General features: G+C 39.2%; 1 protein-coding gene across 1 annotated transcript in view; it reads right to left on the bottom strand.

The window, feature by feature from the left end:
* The window catches only part of LOC122803143, a 768,079-nt gene that overhangs the window by 132,410 nt on the left and 615,160 nt on the right, over positions 1–20,509 (bottom strand). The window lies entirely within an intron of this gene.

Here is a 20,509-nt window from a genome sequence, read left to right as displayed (position 1 = left end):
TATTGGTTTGTGCATTTTGTTTCACTGCCTACTGGAAAAATGTTCAAACAATACATTTCAAATGTGCTCTAAGTATATTATTTGTTTATTTATTTATTTATTTATTTGCAGTTTGTTTACCAGGGTGGTCCATTGGGCCTTGAGGAGCCCGTTTTCAATAGAGTCCTGGGGAGAAAAGCTCCAAAGATACAACTAGTTATAATAACAGTATTACAAAAAAAAGAACAACTAGTTATAATTACAGTGTTACAAAAAATATATATATAAAAAAAATATAAGTATAACAAGTGTGCTGTATTATACAAGGAATATAATTTAATAAAGTCAGGAAGGTGTATCGAAGAACACTTGTATGTTTCTTGTTTTGTGTGCAAGGGGTTTATGATTTAAAAACAGCCCAAAGGTAATCTGTATCCACCACTGGCCAGATACATTTTCTTTGGATGTGGTGTGAGTTTAATGCTGTTTCAATGAATATGAGTTTCAAGGGCAGATAAGTTTTAATGCTAAGTCTGTTTTCATTGTGAGACAGTATTGCTTTGTTTAGCAGATGGTTATTAGTGTTTGTGCATTGTGCTATAAAATGTAAAAATAAAATCCAAATAATCATTGTAGAAGTAAAGCAGTATGCACATTAGTGTTTATGGTAAATGAGGCAAAATAGCCAGGTAATGGGACATTGGAATGGCTACAGGGGGACGCTGATGCCATATTTTGGTTGTATGTTCTTCAGTTTGCATTCAAAAGTTGGTATCCCACAATTTCATTGCCATTGGAGTGGGTGGGGTTTGATAATTATGTATGCAAATTTTATGTTAATCAGCGTACAGATTTGTAACTATTTCTCATGGGGCTTGTCCAGATTTTTGATGTTTCCAGGTTGAGAGGTATGCTGACACACTCCCAGCTGCAAACATTATACATCACTTATAATCTAACAAATCATTTTCAGTCAAATATTACATAGCTCATTTAAGTCCTGCCTTCTATCAAATCTCATTCCTCCAATGTATGTATTGTTCCCACAATTCCCATTTTTCCTATATAGTTTGCTCTTACCCTTTTCTAAAAATCCCAATTCCATTTGTTTTATCTCTATTACTACATTCACTACTTCTACAGTTGCTTTAGATTTTGATTTCCATTTTCTACTAATTGCGTTTTTGGTAGCCATTGTAATTAGACACAATAAGCCCTTACCATGTCTAGGTAATGCTGATTCTGTATTATAGCTCAGAAAAATCATCACCCTCACTATGCCAATTTGCCCATCCAGCATCCCTGACAGTGCATCCCAGAGGGAATCCTTAAAGCCCACCAAATGAGAGCACTCCCAGAAAATATGTTCCCAATTACCACTTTCTTCCTCATCACACCTCCAACATTTGCTGTCTACCTCAGGAAAAATTCTCTGGAGTCTACTTGGGGTATAAAAATATCTAACATTTCCAAGCAAAAATCCTAAATCTTCTATATTTTGTTGCATATCTGGGAGACACATATATATCCTCCCATTGTTTCTTTGGGAATTGCTTATCCAATCTCTCTTCCAATCCTTTCTAACCTCCTCTCATTGATTCTTATAGTGATCATGCAATATTTTATATCCTCTACTAATTATTCCTTTTCAATTGCAACTTCTGTTATAGAGTCTAATAAAAACTCTGCCAGTGCTGGTCTTTTGTTTAGGACCCTCTCCTATTTATTTTTCTCTGTCTATACTCTGATATCAATCCTTGAGAGGGAAGGCAATCTCTAACTTGCAGTCCAAATAAATTCTTGGAGTCTTCCCATTCTATCATCTTTCCCTCTCTAGTTATTTGCTCCCAATACCTTGGTTCCTTTGTCAGTTTTCCCAATAAATTCCAGCCCCCTCTTTCCAATAGTCTATATCACTAATTGCAGTCATCCCTATCGGCAGAATCACCTTTCTTTATTCCCGTGTTGGCTTAGTTCTTAGAATACTTCCTGCTACTTTATGGATATAATATTCTGTATGATTATTGTTATTCGACTTAAAGGCCTGCATCCAAAATCTCAGTCTCTCCTTGTTTCCTGAGCTTCTCCCTGGTTTCATCATCACCCCTTTCCACTTTGAATTATAGTTTTCTGCTTGTGCTATGTATAGGAGCCTTAACTGCGTAGCTCTGAAATACCCTTTCAAAATGGGTAATCCCAGTCCGCCATGTTCTACTGGAAGAATCAGCTTAACCCACTTGACTCTTGCTGTCTTCCCAACCCAGATAAAGTCCTTCAGTTCTTTATTAACTGCTATCTGGTTGATAAAAATATGCTCAACCTGTGTATAAGACTAAAGGGACTAAAAACATTTTAACTGCTTGTAGCTTACTATGCATATCCATAAAACAAAGCTTCCATTTTCTCACTTTTTGTATTACCTTTTGTTTAGTCTCTTCCCACATATCCTTAGCTGCTACACCAGAATAATTTTTAATCCATACATCTAAATACTTCATTTTATTGTGTCCTCATAAATATGGATATTGCTGAACCAATTTGTGTGTGTGTACATAATTTACCTCTATTACCTTTGTTTTAGCTTCATTCATTTTGTATCCTGAAAAGATTTGAAACTGTCTCAAAATGTTCCACAACACTGTGATGTCTCTTTACGGTTTTGCTAAGTATAAAATAACATCATCTGCAAATACAGACAGCTTTTTTTGACTATCATTACATCCTTGAATTTCTGAGTCCCTTATTTTCTTTGCCAGTGGTACAAAATGTAATGCAAATAACAAAGGTGAAATAGTACACCCCTGTCTGGTTCCTCTGCAAAGGAGAAATTATAAGAGAGGGCCCCACCCACTTTAATTTTCACCTCTGATCCGTTACATATCTTCCTAATCAACCTTAGAATTTTTTCAGGAAATACAAATACTTCCATTGCCCTACTCACAAAGTCCCAGCTTACTCTGTAAAATGCTTTCTCTGCATCAAGACCCACCAACAACAATGACATTTTCTTAAATTCTGCTTCCCTCTGGATCATCAATGTTCTGTTAATGTTGTCAGCTGTTTGCTTCCCTCCACAAAACCACACTGATCCACATCTATCAGTTGTGGCATTACTTTTGCCATTCTTTTAGCCAGTGTAGACATGAACATTTTATAATCATTGTTTAGTATTGAAATGGGCCTGTATGAAACTGGATCTGATGGCTCCTTATCCTCTTTAGGCATTACAGTTACCACTGCTTTCTTCCAGGATGGTGGTACTTCACCTCCTCTTAAAATACTGTTAAAAATCTTCCAGATCCTTATCAGTTTTTTCTCTCCTAATTTCCAAATCCACAGGAATACCATTTACTCCTGGGGACTTTCCTGTAGATTGGTTATACATCTTCATTTTTTTTCTCATCTCCTTCTATCCTAACCGTCAGTAATTGAGCCTCACCTACCTCTAACCTTGGCATATTTAGCACTTCCATAACCATTTCCATTTGTATCTTTTCTTGATTTCTATATTTCTCTGCTTTATACAGACTTTCACAGAATTTCTAAAATATTTTTAATACTTTTACAGGATCTCTTGTTACCTTCCTTGTTATAGGCTCCCTAAGCTTCATGACAGCCCTTTCTACTTTCTGTTACCTGAGTTGTTGTGCTAAGAGATTTTCTGCTCTGGTGTTATTATCAAAAGACAGTTCCTTAACAGCAATCTTTCTAAACACGTGCATATTATTGAGGTAATCCCTTATATTCTGCTTACCGTTCTGCAGTTGATCCTCTTTTATGTTCTGTGAGATTCACCCTATTCTGCAATACTTCCCCATTTGTCAGTCCCTCTAAATTATTTTTGTTACTTCTTAACCATGGCCCCTTTCTTTTATTTCCACCATATTTTTAAACTCTGCCTTCACTTTATCCCATTCCCTAGATATATTTTCAGAAGAAATTTATATTCTCTCAAATAGCTCCTGAATAATCTCCACCACCCATTGCTTAAATCCTCTCTTTTCAACAGGTGAAACAGGGCCAGTGCCTCATTTTTATTTCATTATCCTGTGTTTTTATTTTAGTTATTATAGGTGCATGATCTGAAATAGTTACTTGGTGAGTATCAAGAGTTTCAATAAAATGTACATGTTCCTGTGAAATGTAAAGTCTTTCTATAATAGCCCAGTTTTTATAATCTTCGGGAATAATATGTAAATTTACTCCAACCTCCTATTCCTGAATTCACATCTTCCATACCAAATAATTTCATTAATTTATTCAAAAATCTACCCTCCTTTGTTTTACTTTCCCTTCCAGGCCCGCCACACACATCTTCACTACTGCACATCAAATTCCAGTCCTCACCTGTAAGTAATATTCCTTGCTGAAAACCGATTATTTCTCCCAGAACTTTCTTAAGCTCCATTATAGCACTTTTAAATGGAATATAAATACATGCCACTGTAATCCTTCTCCCTTGCCAGTAGCCATTATTATCTTTTTTATCCTTTTCTATTACTACTGGCGCTCCTCTTGCAATTAATATAAGTAGTCCTTTTTTCCTTTGTCCCAGGTATTTTGCTGAATAGCCATCCTGACAACCTTTATTTATCAAATTCATTCAGTTCTTTTCAAGTGAGTCTCCTGTAACATAGCTATTTGCACTTTTAATATAGCTCACTATTATTTCTTTTTTTGTATATACCTGTGAGACAACTGACATTTAAAGACATTATAAAAAGCATAATTTTATTAAAAAGTTATTATTCCCACCTTCTATGCATAACACCTTTTCTGATAAATGTCTAGTTCCAGCTTTTGTGTTACATGCATACACTGTTTGGCAGGTTGAACTTTTATTCAGTTCTTTCTTGTCATATCTATTTGAACCTATGTCACATCTTACAAAACTTTTTGTTTTATTGAAAGCTCTCACAAAAAAAAAAAAAACACTGCCAATAACTCCCTAAAATCTATTAAATTAATACTAACACACAAAACTATGTACATCTTCAAATATTGAAGTTCTACTCTCCTAATAGTAACAAATGTCCCAAACTGACAGCTACACTCACAGCCTTGAGTTAACATAAAAGAAAGGTCATCCATGCTAAGACGCATGGTGCAACCTGTGCTTCTTCTAAGTGTTAACTGGTTTTGTCGTATCTTATAGGTTCATAGGTAGGTACTAGGCTATCTGCCCAAGGGCATTCATAAGCCTAGCCAGAGTGTGTCAGCTTTCGCCGCCCCAGTGATTAATTAACTGAACCTCTGTCAAGCAGAGCCAATGAAGTGATCTCAGGGGTGTGTTTTCTGTTACCCATCCACTCGTCAAGGTTTCTCTTGAAGAGTGTTAGTGAGGGGCTCTGCCTGATGTAATTTAGAATTTTGTTCCAAAGCATGGAGAGTCTCTGTGACAGGAAGCTATCCCTCCAGCATGTTCTATTTATTGTTGTGGCGAGGTTTAGCTCACTAGAGTGCATGGCTCATAGTGACTTGGATTTCTTTAGGTGGAGCATGTCCATCAATTCTGAGTTGGACATGGCTTTGTAAGTCAGGCAGAGATCACCTCTGAGTAAGCAATATGCCACTAAGTACAGCCAGAGTTTTTTCAGTCGGGCTGCATAAGACATATGTTTGAGGTCAGTAATCCTCTTGGTGAGGTACTTTTGTGGTCTTTCCGGCTGTTGGAAGTGTCTTGTGAGGTACATCCCAAATGGGGCATTGTACTCTATGATGAGTCTAATAAGTGACGAGTAGAGGGGCACTATAACCTCTTTATTTCTAGATGCAAACCCTTCAGTAATTAGATGGGCCACATAGAAGGATTTCCTAACTACTTTGGCAATATGATTGTCAAAGGAGAGATTACTATCTACCTGGGTCCCCAGATCTCTTATTACCTCTTCTGTATTAAGGGGGCTGCCACCTATGTGGTAATTCGTGGGTGTTTTGTTTTTCCCAAATGGGATGACTATGCATTTTTTGGCATTTAGCTTGAGGCCATGACTTTGACACCAGGTGTCCATCTCAGTAAGGCCCTTTTGTAGGATGTCCATGTCAGCCGGTGAGTCAGTTATGGCTCACAGTTTGCAGTCATCGGCGAACTTGGTTAGCCATAGTCCTCCTGTGTTTGCCTGTACTTCTGAGAAGTATATGCCGAACAGTAGGGGTCCCAGGACCGAGCCTTGCAGGACACCACTTGTGACTGGTTTCGAGTCGGACCTGGAGCCCGCTATTCTTGCCATGTGATTTCTGTCTGTAAGGCAGTTGGCAACCCATCTTGTGATGTAGGAGTTTATGTTCAGGCTGGTGAGTTTTTCTGTAATACCCGAATGGGGAATGGTGTCGAAAGCCTTGGTGAGGTCAAGGTAGGCTGTGTGAACCACCTTTCCCTTGTCTATGGCCTTGGTGACTGTCTCAAAGAAGTCAACCAGGTTTAGTAGGCATGATCTGCCCTTAATAAAGCCAAACTGGGTCGGGTCAAGTGTTTGGGGGTTCCCAATGCCTTTGTTAATGAGTTCCATGATATGCGCTCCATAGCCTTGCAGACCAGGCTAGTCAGGCTTATGGGGCAATAGTTACCAGGGTCAATTGTGGCTCCTCCTTTGTGGAGAGGCATAACCATTGCTGTGTGCCATTCTATGGGCACGTAGCCTGTGGACAGGCTGAGGTTGAACAGCGTGTTTAGGTGGGGAGGTTATAGTTCGTTCTGTAGTTCATGCAAGACGCAGCCTGGGACATCATCTGGTCCCACTGACGCTGTGTTTTTGGCTTTTGAAAGGGATGTTTTCACCTGTGCATCTGTGATTTTTGGGACACTACAATTTTCCGGTATTGTTGTGGGCCCTTTTGGAGGTGAGAGGGGGGTGAAGTTTGCACTGAATCTATCTGCCAGAATGTTGGCAATATCAGTAGGTTCAGTATATTTTGTGCTCTTTTGCACTAGTTCAGTGCATATCTGTGAGTTGCCACTTAGATTCTTAACATTAAAGAAGACTTTGTGGTTATCTTTTGAATCCTTGGCTATTTTTCTTTCGAAGTTAGCCTTGGATGATTTCATGAGGGACCTTAGTTTCTTACTGATAATGATCAGGGATGTCTTTCCTTCTTGGGATTTGCTTTTCTCCTTCTATTGTATAGCCTGTTTATTGCAGGGGTCCACCAAACTGGTTTCCCTCTCTTAGAGGAGTGAGTCTTGGTTTTGCTAGGGATGACACGATCCATGCAACCTTGTAGGTGGTCATAGAGTGCATTTGTAAAGGTTTCTGCATCTTGGGCAGCGCTTTCCTTTAAAGTGGGGGCTGTGAAACTTACCACCTCTGTCTTAAGTAAGGTGAAGTTTGCTTTAGAAAAGTTTTTTACTGTGGTTTCCTTAGTTGGAGGTGGTGGTGGGGTGTGGACATCCAGAGTGATTAGTTTATGGTCTGATCTAACCAGTGATGGGTTGACCTCCAGTGTGGAACACCTGTCACCCATGTTGGTGATGACCAGGTCCAATATGTTTTCACCTCTGGTAGGGGAGTTTACCAGCTGATCCAGGGCATTTGAGTTGATGAACTCCAGGAAGCGCTGGGCCTGGGAATTTGTACTTGAGTAGCTTTCCCAGTGAATGGTAAGGTAATTGAAATCGCCCAATATCAGGGTGTTCGGTAGGACCTTCATGTTTTCCAGTGTCTCCAGAAAAGTGGAGTGGTGGTCCTGGGTCATGGAGGGTGATCTGTAGCAGGCCACAATTTGCATTGCAGATTTGCCCGATGTTAGTTGCGCATAGATGATCTCAGAGGTATTGTGCTGCGCCACTAACCTGGAGGTGTAGGTATCCTTGATGAATTTGGATACACCCCCTCCTTTTGTGTTTCGGTCCGTGTTCTGTGGCCAAAACGTGTGGTAGGAGTTGTAGCCCGGTAGTGCTGGGGTGCTCTCTGGAGCCTTGAACCAGGTTTCAGTTACTGCACAGATGTCGATGTTCTCCATACTGAGGAGTGCTTCAAGCGCGTGCATTTTGAGATTTAAACTCCTGGCGTTGAGTAGCATAACCCTCAGTTTTTTGTTAATTGTGCTGTTTATGGAGGTGGGTTTGACTTTTGAGCCTTGCCTAAAAAGGCACTATGGGGGCAGCAAGAGCCTTGGCCAGTATTCGAAAGCCTAGGGATGACAGGTGCAAGCTGTCTCTTGCGAAGCAACTCGGCTTGTCGAGCACGTCGTCCCAGGCTGACAGACACTGGATCCCCTTTGAATGACACCAGAAGCTTAGCCAATTGTTGAAATTGATAATTTTTTCTTTATACTGAGGTATCATTCTTGGTGAGGGCAGGATGCTACTCAGGGTCAGGGTCATACCAGCCTGGGCTGCATGATCAGAGAGCTCTTCCATGTCTTTCACTTCTTCTTTATACCTCTCCTAACTGGGAAAACTCATGAATACTTTCAGAGAAAATCATCTCCTAGCCAATTTCTCTTTTCGTTTTTTGCCACCCAGTCCCTCTCCACCAGACTGTAACCAGCTTCTCTTTATCAGATTGTCTCCACGGATATATGAAAGCCAGACAGCAATTTCTCATTATCAGATTGTCTCCAATTGTGCAAAGCTCTTTGGTTAAATTTGAGCATTAGGCAATGGACGCAACTCATTTCTTCCTTGAAATAAAAAGTACAGTTTAATTGTTTTCCATATGCATGATTTTTGTTCTTATTCTGGGAGTCTTGCAGCCTCCAGACTCCCATCTAAATGCATTTATTGCAACTGAAGTTATTACAATGTTGTCTTGTGTTGAAAGTATTCAGGGAAAGACAAAGTTGAAGAGCAAGATAGAATTTCTCCCCTTAATCATGATCTTTGTTCATGCCATCATTGGATGAAAATGTTATTTAAAAAAATGTAAAATGCACCTCAAGGCATCTACAGCCCACATGACTTAATGCAGTTATTTCTTATACAATTATCAGAGAGAAGTCTTGCCTACTTAAAAGGTATTAAATGAATGAATAAATGCAGGAACTGAAGAGTAAGGCAAACTGTGAGAAAAAGGAAGTCAAACGTAAAGCAGATGGTGTGGGTAGGGCAGAGTGGAAGGCACTGGGTGATATGTGTATATGTGCGGGGGACATGGGCAGCAGGGAGGCACTATTGAGCCCTTTCACCGAGAATACCAGTTGACCTAAAGCTGGCCCTGAAGGGTTGTCTTCGTAACTGTCCAGGACTTGCTAGCCTAACCTTAGCAGCTGCATGAAAACATGCACCCACAACGGGCTCTGAGTAATTATAAATGCACAGTACATACAATCTAACAGACAGATGTACTTTACAAAATGCAAAATCTCTGACCCCTAACCACCCCCACCACCAGATGAAAGCTATGAACTCAGCTCTCCATCTACTGCCCAGCATCCTTGGTTGCCAAGAAATAGGATGGCTGAATTGGTTACTGTACTATGGGAGCTCAGCAGTCACAGGAAGGCAAGAAACAAAAAAAAAAAAAAAAAAAAACAGAGGACTACAGTGTAAAAGTGTGCCTAGGTTCCTTATGAGTGTACATTTTAAACATACAGCCATCACTTTAACAGCAAATCCAGAGTATTCCTCCATAACTGAACAACGCCACACTTTTTTACACTGACCATGAGACCTCTATTAGGGTACCATATGTGTACATTGTCTAGACTTTCATGAAGCACCTTCCTACTACTTCTTATTTTGCCAAACACACATGGCTGTTCAATTTTACGTCTAACGAAAACACACAGAAAAGTAAAGGTCCAAAATTAAGCTGTGTGGTACTCCCCTGGTATGTTTTGCTTCATCAGTGAGTATTCCCTCCACTCATACATTCTGTATTCTATTTTGTATCCAGTTTCTCATTCACTTCACTGTACAACAGTTCATTTTAACTTTTATAGCTTATCCAGAATAGTAACTTATGGGACCATGTCAAATGTTTTTGCTTGATCCAAATCAGTCCTTTATCTATGGTAAGAAATGCTTAAGTTTGAAAGAAAAAAATCCCTTCACGAAACCATCCTCATCTTAACTCATTACATCTGAGTGACACCTCCAGGTACATCTGCAGTTAACTCCTACTGACGCCTCTAGATGTCAAATATTGCTTGCTCGTATTTGCATCAATAATTCCAAAACCATGTTATGTACAAGGTTTTAAAATATTTCATTTTAAAGCTTACACAATGGCAAATTCAACTGTATTAACATTTGACCTTAACTGTTGCTTTTATGATATTAATTTAGGTTCCCTATTGATTTGTCAACAACCTAGACTGTCGAATGCATATTCATCGGCACGTAAGTGCCGAATGCTTAAAATAGTGAATGGCCACATCATTGAATTCTTTCCTCGGGAAACAATTTGCATGGACATTCTCTGCGATTTGCCATTTCCACAATGTAGAGCGGTCTCAGAGTTGGTATATTTAGTTAGGGGGGTGTGGGGGGCACAGCCCCCCACATCATGGGGTGTGGGGGTGAAGCCCCCCACTATGTTTGGGTGTGTTTCTTTATTTTGTTTGTGGATGGCCAAGTGAATTCTTTCCCCTAGGAAAGAATTTGATGATTTGGCCGTTCGCTGTGTTTAGCTTTCGACACTTAGGTGTCAATGATTTTGGATTCGACAACCTAAGCTGTCGATGTTATGATATAGATGCTTAATTTATATAGATATAATAAAATGCTTACTGTAAGTTGTTTACAAAATATTACAAATGTAATAGCTACTGTGTTTACTGTGACTTATAAAATTTGGTTTAAGACCTAAAACCTAAAGAATACTACCACTATAAAAATAGTTTGCGCTGAAGAGTTTGCCATTTATACTTATTTCATAACCCCTATGGTTCCAGAGATATAAACATTTGTTTGAAATGCGAGGACATAATTTGATTCTGTCAAATGGCATAGGCTCCGCCCATTGGAAATTACAGTGCAAACCTCCTGAGCTCCATATAAGGTCTTCAGTTTATTTCTGCAATAGATACACAACCATCATTTCAACATCTTCACAAACTGTAAATTAAGCAACTGGAGCAATAACTATGTGTTTTTCAGTATCCCTCCCCATTTGTTGTGAGTAGGAACCACCATTATATGTCAGCACATTTCTCTATTGTACCCATCCCTTCGGTAACCTACTGATATGCATTGCAACAGGTTTGATGATATTCGCACTTGTTTAGGAAAACCTTGAAATTTATGGACCATAGAACAAGTTGTCTTAGTTTTATTTAAAACCATCAGTATATCTTCTGTGATTTGAGTTTTACCATCCCCATGTTCTAAACTCATCTCTCCTCCTTATCTTGCTATCTGAAAATTGTTCCTAAATCTTTCAAAGATACACTGGAGACATCCTTAGAGTCATAACTAGTTTGACCTGTTCTACTAATATGCCAAAATCCTAATTTTTACCTTTAATTTTTGCTGTTGTAGTTGAAGAAAGCACCGTTATAGGCTTTGACTTTTATAACTGGATGTTTCAAGTTGTTATAAATATCAGACATGTTGTTAACTCTGTTTACAGCTTTCTTTGTTTATTCCAGTTTAAGTGTATTTTCCCTTAAAAAGGTGTGTAATACCTTTTCTTCTTAATTTTTACATTTTCACCAAATTTTGCTGTTTTTTTAAATTACATTTCAGAAAATGTGTGCTCCTTAATGGAGTTGCTCTGGCTACATATTCATTAATTTCATGACAATATTTATCTGTTACTTCAGCTACTATTTCTCTGTTCATGCCTCGTAACAAGGCTCACTCATTAATTTTATGGACACCCCTCCAAAAAAAACAGTAGGCATTCTGACATGAAAGCATAAAACTGTAATCAGAAAATCATGAATGGGTATTTCTCTGAAATTAGTATTTTATGTGAGGATACAGCCTTTTGTTCACCCCATATTACTGGAAGCTCTGCCACTCCATTCCTAATTTTATAATCACATTTGAGGTCACTGTTTCTCAGAAAAGGCAAATACTTAATGTTGGTATTAAAAAATCAAGTGTTTGTCTTTTACCAGTAAATTTAGAGAAAACTACCATTTTCAAAATGCAGTGCTCAGATGTGTTACATTTGAGCAATTATCTTTCACAAAAACAATGGCTTCCTTAACTTCATCTTAACCACCATATTAGAAATCCAAAATTTAAACTGATTAGTGTTGACAACTATTTATTCTAAGAACAAATATTAATAGTCTCATAGGTAATATACATAAATGTAAATTGTAAATACTTTAAGGAAATACTATGTACCCAAGAAACTTATCTCAGTTTGCGCATAAATATTAACTGTAAATATTCTACTGTTACTACACAAGCGACCTTAAGTGACTGCTCATAATGCAAATGTTACTGCTCCTATATATGTAATATATTATAATGTGTAACAAAATCAAAAATGTGAGGCCGCGTATTATATGTGTAACTAAGTTTTTATATGGAGCTTTTCTCCCCAGGCCTCTGCTGAAAACAGGTTATGTGACCCAGTCTGCCTATCCCAGTAAACAAATGTCAAATAAGTAAATAAATAAACATAGTCTGACACTATGGATGAAGCATTTTTGGAAGGAAACATGAAGATTCCCACCTCTCCACCTCATTTCACAGAGAAAAAAAATAGCACAATCTCTACAATTCTTTTATCTTTTCAAAGTCTCTTACTGTCTGCTAATACCACATTTACTAATAAAGTCTGTTTGTATACATGCGTACACATTATTTGAACATGGAATGTACTCTAAGAACACACCTTTATTGGCTATGGTTTATTCACTGCATTTTATTTAACAATTTCTAATACTGTCTGAGCATCAAGCAAGGGATGTGGCAGCAACCTGTCATGTTCAAATCTTTATTATTTGCATTAATAGCAGCACTGGTAAATGCCATTCGTTTAAGTTCAAGCCTGGAGTGTGATTACTTTTTATGAAGATACACCCTCTGCCACCCCTCTCTCCACAACATCAGGATAGACACTTAATTCCATATCCTGTGGCATAGAAGAGATTTCCTCAGACCAGGATTTCTGACAGTGCAGATTTTAAATTTTCTTTAGGAAAGAAAATTCTTTATGACTACTGTGACACCCCTGAACTGGCCCAGTAATCAAGAAGCCTCAATCCTCACCACTAGCACCAGTGAGGGGACATGCACATTGGGAAGATAACAAGTACACACACAGTAAAGTACAATTTCCCTTAAGAGCACACAGAGATCACAGTCATTCTGGGGCTGTTTCCTCTCTCTCTCTCCAGATCCCCAATTAGACTCCCCACAGGCACAGCTACAGGGTTCAGATCTCAGCCGAGTGGTCAAGCCAAAATCTTCAACACCCTCTCTGTCCAACAAGTGCTTCGTGTCAATGCCTAAAGTAGCTCACACACACACACACACACACACACACACACACACACACACACACACTTTGAGATTTGATTTATTTCCAAACACACACATTCCTGTGGAAGGCTGCCACAGGTTTACTAGCTATGCCTCCTTCTGCCCAGACTATAAGGTAGTAATCACTGCCACCAACCACTACTTATCAGCTACCATAAGGCCCTTACAAAGGGTGACCAATTCTACTGTGTAATGTTACTGTTATCCAAATGGTGTGTCCAAGGCCAAGGCTATCACTAAATACGTGGAAGTAGTCTAAGAGCTTAAACATTTCTAAACAAAAACAGCCACCATTAAAAGGTTTAAATATATTTAATAACTCATTAACTCAACACAGTGACAACAGAGTTCGGATTCAAAGGAAATACTTTGAAACAACATTGCAGGACAGTCTCATATGAATACAGAAAACATCTAGACTGATCTTACTATTTTCTTATCTCTCTCTAAGAGAAATAGTGTGATCTAAGCCTTACTTACAGAGCAAGCAAATACAGATGAGTGGATGTTCTTGCCAGGTCCAAAAGCAAACACAAAATGCACAGACTTTCTCTCTGAGATAGTTCTTAAACATTTCTGCTGGGTCATCTCAGATTACATCATTCTTGTCACCTCTGTCTTCATTTCCAGGACAACAGAAAACTAAAAGTTAGCACCTCAGTGTCAAGAATACTTATCTCTTAGAAGCTGACACTTATCTCTTAGAAGCTTGCCTGGAACAGGAAAGCATAAAACTGTTAAATACTTTTACCCTTGAAACCTATATCTGTCTCTGTCTCAAGACAATATAAATAATTTACAGCTGCATTCTGTCTTCTAGTTGTGGTAAACAAACTAGTAAAACTTTTTACTTATTTTCTCAGAGTTTGCAAGTTAGGTCTGTATGTTCCAACTTCTATGAAAACATACATTTGCACAGGCATATAGTCCATATACATTTCTGCTCTTTTCCAGAAGAGTGCACTGTGGTTACATTTTTGAAGCTCAGCACATAACATATAGTTTAATCATAACATATAGTTCTCTTACATTTGTAAGACAACCCTGTGGATCATGTTAATATTTACAATGACACAGGACTATTTACAAAATTCTAGCTAGCTGGGCTGGCAGCCTTCACATTTCTCCCCCCCCCCATGAGAACTCAAGCTAGTTTTTCAAGTGACCCTTGAGAAACGTTGCTTGACAGGGTTGAGTCTGTCTGGGAATACCTTACTCCATTCCCTGTCTTGAAAGCCCATCTGCGTTGGCATTGCTAACACCACTACGGTGCTACACTGACATATCATATGCTTGCAATCCTAGGCTCCACCTTAGTAACTTAGCATTTTGCTGACTGGCTCAATGTAGCCATGTTAAGGGATTGTGGTTTGTAACTACAATGAATTTCCTTCCATACAGATAAGGCTGAAGTTTCTGCAGTGCCCACACTATGGCTAGACATTCCATTTCTACAGCTGCATAGCATTCCTTCCTGGTTTGGAGCCTACGACTGAGATAAACCACTGGGTGCTCTTCACCCTCTGAAAAAATCTGGCTAAGTACAGCCCCCACCCCATGGTTTGAAGCATCTACCTGCACATCAAATTCTTTGCTGTAATCTGGACTGGCTAACACAGGGGGTGCTCTAAAAGCTCCTTCAAGCTTCTGGAATGCCTGCTCATATGCTGGGGTCCACACTACCTTATCTGGTCTGTTCTTCCTTGTCAGGTCTGTGAGGGGAGCAGCTATGGTACTATAACTGGGGACAAACTTTCTGTAGTACCCTGCTGTCCCTAAAAATGCCATCACCTGCTTTTTGGTAGCAGGTGTAGGCCATGCCTGAATGGCTTCCATTTTGGCAGGTTCTGCCCTGATCTTACCACTCCCCACTCTATGTTCCTGTAGGAGACCTCTGCCATACCCACCTGATATTTGCTGGGCTTAATGGTCAACCCTGCCCTCTATAGTCTACCCAGCACCTCCCTGACATGCTGAAGATGCTCTTACCAGGAATGGCTGTAGATGGCAATATCATCTAATTAAGCAAATGCAAAATCTCTTGTTCCTGCTAGGATATGATCTACCAGCATCTGGAAAGTTGCAGAAGCATTTTTCATCCCAAAGGGCATCTTTGTGAACGTATACAATCCAAAAGTAGTCAGAAAGGCTGACCTCTCTCTAGCACTGGGAGTCAAGGGCACCTGCCAGTAACCCTTGGTAAGATCAATAATGGTAAGATACTTAGCCCCACCCAGCTGCTCTAGGGCATCTGTCCTAGGCATGGGGTAAGCATCTGACTCTGTGTGACTATTTAATTTCCTGTAGTCCACACAGAACCTGGTGCTGTCATCCTTCTTTGGTACCAATACTACTGGGGCGGTCCAGGGACTGTTGAACTCCTGAATTACCCCTAGTTCAAACATTTCCTATATCTCCTCCCTCAGAGTCTGTTTGACTCTCTCAGGCACCCTATAAGAGGTTGCTTGATAGGCCTTTGTGGTCCTGTACCCACATGGTGCTGCACCAGGTGCATGCACCCTGGTTTTGCAGTGAACATGTCTCCAAACTCTTGTAACACTGCTCGGACTTCTCGAACCTGGGTAGGGGATAGCTGCTGGGACACTGCTACCCCTTCCACTAAGGTGTCAGTCAAAGCCTCACTGAGGAGATCAGTCACCAGATCACTGTAAAGTACAATTTCCCTTAAGAGCACACAGAGCTCACAGTCAGTATGTGGCTGGTTTCTCTCTCTCTCTCCAGATCCCCAATAAGTCTCCCCACCGGCACAGCTATAAGGTTCAGATCTCAGCCGAGTGGTCAAGCCAAAATACCCATCACCCTCTCTGTCCAACCAGTGTTTCGTGCCCCTCCCCATGTAGCTGACACACACACACACACACACACACACACACACACACACACACACACACACACACACACACACACATACACACACACACACACACACACACACACACTTTGAGATTTTATTTATTTGCAAATATACAGACACTCCTGGGGAAGGCTGGCACAGGTTTACTAGCTATGCCCCCTTCTGCCTAGACTATAAGGTAGTAATCACTGCCACCAACCACTACTTATCAGCTACCATAAGGCATTTACAAAGGGTGACCAATTGTACTGTGTAATGTTACTGTTATCCAAATGGTGTGTCCAAAACCAAGGCTATTTAAGATTGGCCTGTACAGTATCACTAAATACATGCAAGTACTCTAAGAACTTAAATATCTCTAAACAAAACCAGCCACCATTAAAAGGTTTAAGTATATTTAATAAATAATAAAAGCACAAGACAATACTCATTAACTCAACACAGTGACACTAGAGTTCAGAATCGCAGGAAATACTTTAAAACAACATTGCAGGACAGTCTCACATGAATACAGAAAACATCTAGACTGTTCTTACTATTATCCTAGCTATCTCTAAGAGAAATACTATGATCTAAGTCTTAATTATAGGGCAAGACAAATACAGATGAGTGGATGTTCTTGCCAGGTCCAAAACCAAACACATAAATGCACAGACTTTCTCTCTGAGATAGTTCTTAAATTACTATCAAAAATTTCTGCTTTCTCCTGGGTCATCTCAGATTACATCATTCTTGTTACCTCTGCCTTAGTTTCCAGGCCAGCAGAAACCTAAAAGTGAGCACCTCAGTGTCAAGAATACTTGTCTCTTAGAAGGTGACACTTATCTCTTAGAAGCTTGCCTGGAACTGGAAATCATAAAACTGTTAAATATGTTTACACTTGAAACCTATAATTATCTCTGTCTCAAGACACCAGAAAGAATTTCCACCTGCAGACATTCTGTCTTCCAGTTGTGGTACACTTGTACAACTTTTTACTTATTTTCTCAGAGTTTGCAAGTTAACTCTGTGTGTCTCAACTTCTACTATGAAAACATACATTTGCACAGGCATATAGTCCATACACATTTCTGCTCTTCTCCAGCAGAGTGCACTGTGGTTACATTGTTAAAGCTCAGCATATACCATATAGTTTAATCATAACATATCGTTCTCTTATATTTGTAAGACAAGCCTGTGGATCATATTAATATTTACAATGACATAGGATTATTTACAAAATTCTAGCTAGCTGGGCTGGCAGCCTTCACAACTACTCACTTTATTTACACATACAGATTTCCAGCAGTGTCCACCCATACTATTTTGTTTGTGTTTGCTTTAATTACCTCAGGTCTACAGTAAAATGTATTCTGTCTTTAAAAGAGTTAACATTGGTGACAAATATCCCATTCAGAACATGAACTCTGCTGAAAATAAGATTAACTCAATCTACCACAAGACAGGCTGAGGACTTACACATCAACATGAACTGCAGCCTGATGAAATATGATCCAACACTGGTTCTGTCACATTATCTCATTAACTAATACATGTTTTCCATGTATTAAATTCTGTAAAACCATGAGTTTATGATAAAAACAAGACTCAGTAGTGTTTATAACTACATGCATAAGTGCCATTATTGCTAGACTCAAGGGTAGAAAATGTTAGAAACTACAATCAGTCATCCGAGAGCACCTACAATCTTGTCAGACTACCAGTACAGCTGCTGCCATGTCTGATGGAGGCTCTTTTACAGAACCATCCTTCAAGTCAGAAAGGTTCTCAGGATCTTTTGAGAAATCACTGGGAACTTAGTTGCACATAGGGGACCGAGACAGAGAGATACAAACATTTAATGACTTCAGAACTAGCTCTCAGTGAAAGACATTTACAAAGAAATTGCTCTGTCTCCACCACGTAGCTGAAATATATCCAACATATCCAACAGTGCCTTCCTTATGTTGAAAATGTTGAAGAGATGAACTAGGGACTGGGAATACATCTTCTGTTCTTGTAAGAATCTAAGCCATGATTTAGTTAAAACTGAGAGGGCAATGTACTGCATACATGAGACTTCACTCCATATTTCTTAAGGAGTATTGTACAGGATTCCATACCTGTAGTGTCCATCAAAAAAGAAAGCCATATGTTGAGACTTCTTTTAACAGTGATTAAGAAATGTGAAAACCAGATGTTAAGATCTTTCTTATTAGTGAGATGAAAATGTGAAACTGATTTGTTGAGATTTCTATTAACAGTGAGAGAAATGTGTCACCTATCTATAAAAGTCTTGTACTTCTCTTACTACATTGCAGTGATGACAGACAGTGCTGAAAGATATCTAGGCAGCACAGCAGATGACTGAAGGGAGAAGCCCAGCATGGAGGGCAGTTAAGAACCAGCTTAAATGCAGGATGCTGCTACAGCAATCTCATTAGCAACCTATCACTGTAAAAGGATGCAGCATGGGGACAAGAGTTGCAATGTGAAAGAGTAGGCATAAGTTAGCAGTAATGGATGATGGATAGTTCACCAGTTATGGATAATAAGTACATACAACACAAAAGTGTGATCCACTGTTGCAACTGCACAAAGTCTATACTCTGGTGAGACATGAATATGCTATTATGGTTTTGCTTTTTGTCGGTGATATTCCTATCCCGTTCCCCTGATCCAAGATAATTTTGAAAATTGAGGTGACTTATGGAACTTCTGTCTGACTAATAAGATATATTGTTCAGAGGACTATACTAAGATGGGAAGACAAAGTGACAAAAGTGGAGCAACATTTCATGAAAAGTAACCAACTTCGAAGTAAGGTGGCATCAAGCTGCTTAAAGATGTTCTTCTTTGCAGTATCTATCTCATATAACCCTGATTGGTCTCTAATCTTTCAAACTTCCACATTGCCCATGCTAATAATCCCTTCACTTTATCTGACATATGATAAATTTGAATAAAAAGAAGGTTTAAAACAATCACATCTGATAAATCCCATGTAATCAGATCAAAAAAGATCAAAAAGATAAAGATCAAATGGAAGCACTGCCTCACAAGACAAAACATGTTTTGTTGGTTAACAATGTATAATGCAGTTCTGACAAAAATTAATGTTAAACACAAATATTACTATGCTTTCCTTTATAAGATATTACTGGCAGATTATGATTCCAAGGCAGCAGGAAGATATTACACAGTGTAACCTCAGAGTCTGATTAGCAGATCAGATTTTGGAAGAACCTGACAGGGGAAGGGAAATAAGCATCTACAACTCACCTATTAAGGGAGTGTGAGAGTGTGGTTTCCAATTGGCCCAATGCCACCTCAGTGCAAGGGCATAAAGCACAGATCATAAGAAGCAGGATGCTAGTTCCAGAAAGGACATACACTAAAGCTAACCAAGCCAGTGCTAGTAATCTCTGTCCATGCATGCAATGGAGATCACATGAACAGGACAGAGGACACTGCCTACAAAGAAATGCTTATACGTTGATATACATTGATATAATGGCAATAAAGAAATTAAGTGTTTTTGAAAGAAAAGTGTGCATATGAATGCCAATTTACATAAGCACTTATAACAAGAAGGAACAATGCCTTTGAAACATAAATTTCATACTGTCAGGGTAGATCACTACAACACCCAAGACACTTTCTTACCCTACCACATATTCTACAAATGGTTCCTCATTATGAGTCATCAGTAGACCCACCCTTTTCCAATCACAATTCTGCACTTTTTTCTAGATGCACATGCTCAGAGGTATGCAGTAGTAGTATTTTCAGACACCATGATATCAAATGCCAGAAGTATGTAAACCGTCTAGCTCATCAGCCTACCAATTCACCATTCAATCACTGAACAAGCATATCTCCTGCACATCAAGAAATAAGAATGAAGGTTTGACGTCTACACTGACAACAAAGTAAAATGCATATGTATATCTACCCGGCTTGCAGGAAATTACTCCAACTGCCAAGGATGAAGGGAGGGGCATGTTTAGCACAAGCAAAAGAAGAAAATGAGTACAGAAGCCATCAAAGGGCCGGTTCCTTTTAAACTAAGGGAATGAAAGCACAAATGCTTGAAGTACTTGCATTAACAGTAAATCTTCAAGGAAGCACACCATAATAGTAAATCACAACATCTGGGTTTGTCCAACTCCCCATTCTCAACTGCTGGCAAGAATTTTTCCCTGTAATAATAAACTCAGGTCTTGCATCTTTAAGTATGCTGACATGGATGGTGTGAGACTGCCATATTTTTGCACCAATGTTCTTAA

This window comes from Protopterus annectens, chromosome 5.part1, assembly GCF_019279795.1.
Source record: "Protopterus annectens isolate FY-2018-M chromosome 5.part1, PAN1.0, whole genome shotgun sequence".
NCBI classification, from domain to species: Eukaryota; Metazoa; Chordata; order Ceratodontiformes; family Protopteridae; genus Protopterus; species Protopterus annectens.
The sequence above is the reverse complement of the archived record's forward strand: the minus strand, read 5'-3'. Positions and strand labels throughout refer to the sequence as shown.